This window comes from Leptonychotes weddellii, chromosome 9 (genome assembly GCF_054177405.1).
Source record: "Leptonychotes weddellii isolate Sample4059 chromosome 9, ASM5417740v2, whole genome shotgun sequence".
In the NCBI taxonomy this organism is placed as follows: Eukaryota; Metazoa; Chordata; class Mammalia; order Carnivora; family Phocidae; genus Leptonychotes; species Leptonychotes weddellii.
Genome location: NC_138377.1, coordinates 4,824,203 through 4,827,355, shown reverse-complemented (window position 1 = coordinate 4,827,355; position 3,153 = coordinate 4,824,203).

Below are 3,153 nucleotides of genomic sequence, written 5' to 3'. Positions count from 1 at the left end.
TCGATCCCCTTCCCACCTACCCCATGACGCCTGCTCACCTCCAGTCTTCCCCGAGGTCCGTGAGTGGCTGCGCACCTGCTGCTGGGGCAGAGAACTCACCATCATCCTCGACGCCTGTCTTTCCTCCACACCCACAACCAATCAATCCCTCAACACGCCTCTCTTTTCTGTTTCTAGAAGGAGTCCTGAATCTGACCTCTGCTTACTACCTCCACCTCTTTTGACACAAGTCCAGGCTATTCTCCTCTCTCCTTCCGCAGCCCCTGCTTTGCCTCTTGCCCGAGACAGTCCGCCTGCCACGAGCAGCCAGAAGGGACTCACTAAAAGGTAATCCAGAATCAGCCACCCTGACCCTCCCCGTGCATTTCCCTCCAGCACTAGTTGTGATTCATACGTGTCTTCATAAAAATCCCTGTGATGGGGGCGCCTGGGTGGCTCAGATGGTTAAGCGTCTGCCTTCGGCTCAGGTCATGATCCCAGGGTCCAGGGATCGAGTCCCGCATCGGGCTCCTTGCTCCTTGGGAGCCTGCTTCTCCCTCTGCCTCTCTCTCTCTCTCTCTTTCTCTCTGTCTCTCATGAATAAATAAATAAAATCTTAAAAAAAAAATCCCTGTGTTGTGCTTAAAATCTAACATTTCATCACAAACATCCTTCCGGTGCCATTTAAATTGCTCCGGTAGTATTGTTTTTGATATCTGCATAATGTCTGCTTTATTTCCAGTCTTTGCTATAGTAAATACAGCTACAGTGAACATCTTTGTGGTTGAATCTGAGGCTGAATTACAGCTTGCTTGGGATAATTTTCTAGAAGAGACACTATTTAATCAAAAACTTTTTGATTATTTAGGGGTGCCTGGGTGGCTCAGTCAGTTAAGCATCTGTCTCTTGGATTTGGGTCAGGTCGTGATCTCATGGCTCATGAGATAGAGCCCTGAATCAGGCTCCCCACTCAGCGGGACTCTGCTTGGACAGTCTCTCCCTCTGCCATGCACGTGCACGCGTGCATGTTATCTCTCAAGTAAATAAATCTTAAAAAAAAAAAAAAAAAAACCTTTTTGATTACTTAATCAAAAAAGGCAAGTTTGCTTCTGCTGTGATTAGTGCCAGGTTATGGGACGTACAGGCATTTCCACATTGTCCAGTGGTGATTCTGTACAGAGTCTTTGTGTGTCTTGGAAAATGACTAGCTAGAGCCAAAGGCTCCAAGAGACAGCAGATGCTGGTGAGACATCTGCCAGGGCCTAACTCACAATATTCACTTGAATATTGTCAGTTGCAAAAGCAACAGGACAGACCTCCTGAAACTTTGGGAAATGTAGGAGGAAGACCTTTCTGATGAGGCTTTCCTTCCAGCAACCCCATGTAATAGACATCACCACCCGCATCCCCTTTAGGGCCATCCTGTGGAGTCAGAGCACGTGCATATTCTCCATTCTTTTGAAAGTTAACATTACCTCATACACAGTTTTCCTACTATTACCAAAGTCTTCAACTGCTTCCTTCTAGGGGGATATACACATACCATTAGGGACCTTCTCGTTCACTCACTCCTTTACTGTTGAGCAGAGAGGCTGCTTGGAAAATGTTGCTATTATGTGTGTCCTTTGCTGCGGAGTTTTCTCCTGGTGAATCATAAGCAGGATACTTATGTTTCTTTTTTCCCTTTGGCTCCCAAGAAGCTTAGACTCAAATATATGGTTTCAATGTAGCAACATATAGCCTGTTTCAATCTCGGCTATATTCTTACACAGGTGGACACAATTTACTCTTGTCTTTTCATCTCTCTGGTCCTGATGTTTTACTGGGCTTTTTAAAAATATTTTATTATGTTTCCCACTGGCATTCTCACAGCTTTGTGGGATGAGGAGGGATGGAAATTATTAATAAAGAATTTAACAAAATGTTGAGACAAAGGCAACCATAGGTCGATAGCTCTTCCTCGCTCCAGAAATCTCTAACTAGTATACTTAGAGTTTCTGAGAATGACATCACCAGATCAGATAGAACACCATTAGACCTTAAATACAACTACTCCAGAGCTTCTGAGAGAAAACAGGGCAATATAGTTGCAACACAGTATAAGTAACAAATCCGAAATCTCCATTGTGCCTCCAAACAAAGGCGAAAGGGCTCGTCATGCGGAAAGCCAAAGGGAAAGGGGGCCTGGGGTGCCACCTACAGCTTTCCTCTTAATTTCTTCCACTTCCCAGCTCTTTGGTTCTGCACACCCGCTTCCACCCTGTAGCATAGGATGTGGAGTAGAAGCTTAGTACCACCTTGTCGATGGAAAGGAGGAGGAAGGGTGAGGGAGAAGCACCGTTTCTGACACCCCAGTAGCTCCTTGCTTTGGGGGAAGACCAACCTGCCCTATGGAAACCTTAGCCCTCAGTGCATCTTGAGCCAAAAAAAGTTGCATATGGCCTGTCCCATGAGCGACATGCCAGCATCATTATCGTATCTTGGGATTCGGATGGGAGAGTAACCACCATTTCCTCTAGACAAGACCCCTGGGTTCACACCCTGGGATGTGTCCTAAATTGGACCTGTCTTACTTTAAAATTTTTTTAATTATAAAAGATCACAGAGACACAAATCTATTTTCAGTACGGCCTGTGAGGAATAAACCGTAATAAAGAAAGACCATTTAGACTGTGGCAGTTCGAAATGGACAGAGGACTGGGTTTCCTGATCTGTGATGAAGAACATTAATGTCCCCTCTAGCTTCCTGCTGGAGCCTGTGCCCCCATCCAAAAGTCAGAATGCTCATTGTCTGTTCACTCTCAGCCTCCCCAGCTAACTGGGAGTCGGCCGCGGCATAGACCGTATCCCCACGGCCAAGGAGCAGGGAGCACTCTGTAAGAACCCCAGGATAGTTAAGGGAACAAATAACTGAATAGATGGGTGGATGCCTTATCCTGCCCACTAAAAGGTAAACCCTTGGAAGGCAGGTGTGCATCTTATTGATTTGTAACTTCCCAGCATGTTCTGTGGCACAGCATAGGCCCTTGATGAATGTTTATTTCATGAGCAACTTGTGATTGGATGGATGGATGGATGGATGGATGGATGGATGAGTGGATGGATGGATGGATGATTGGATGGATGGATGGATGGATGAGTGGATGGATGGATGGATGGATGGATGGATGGATG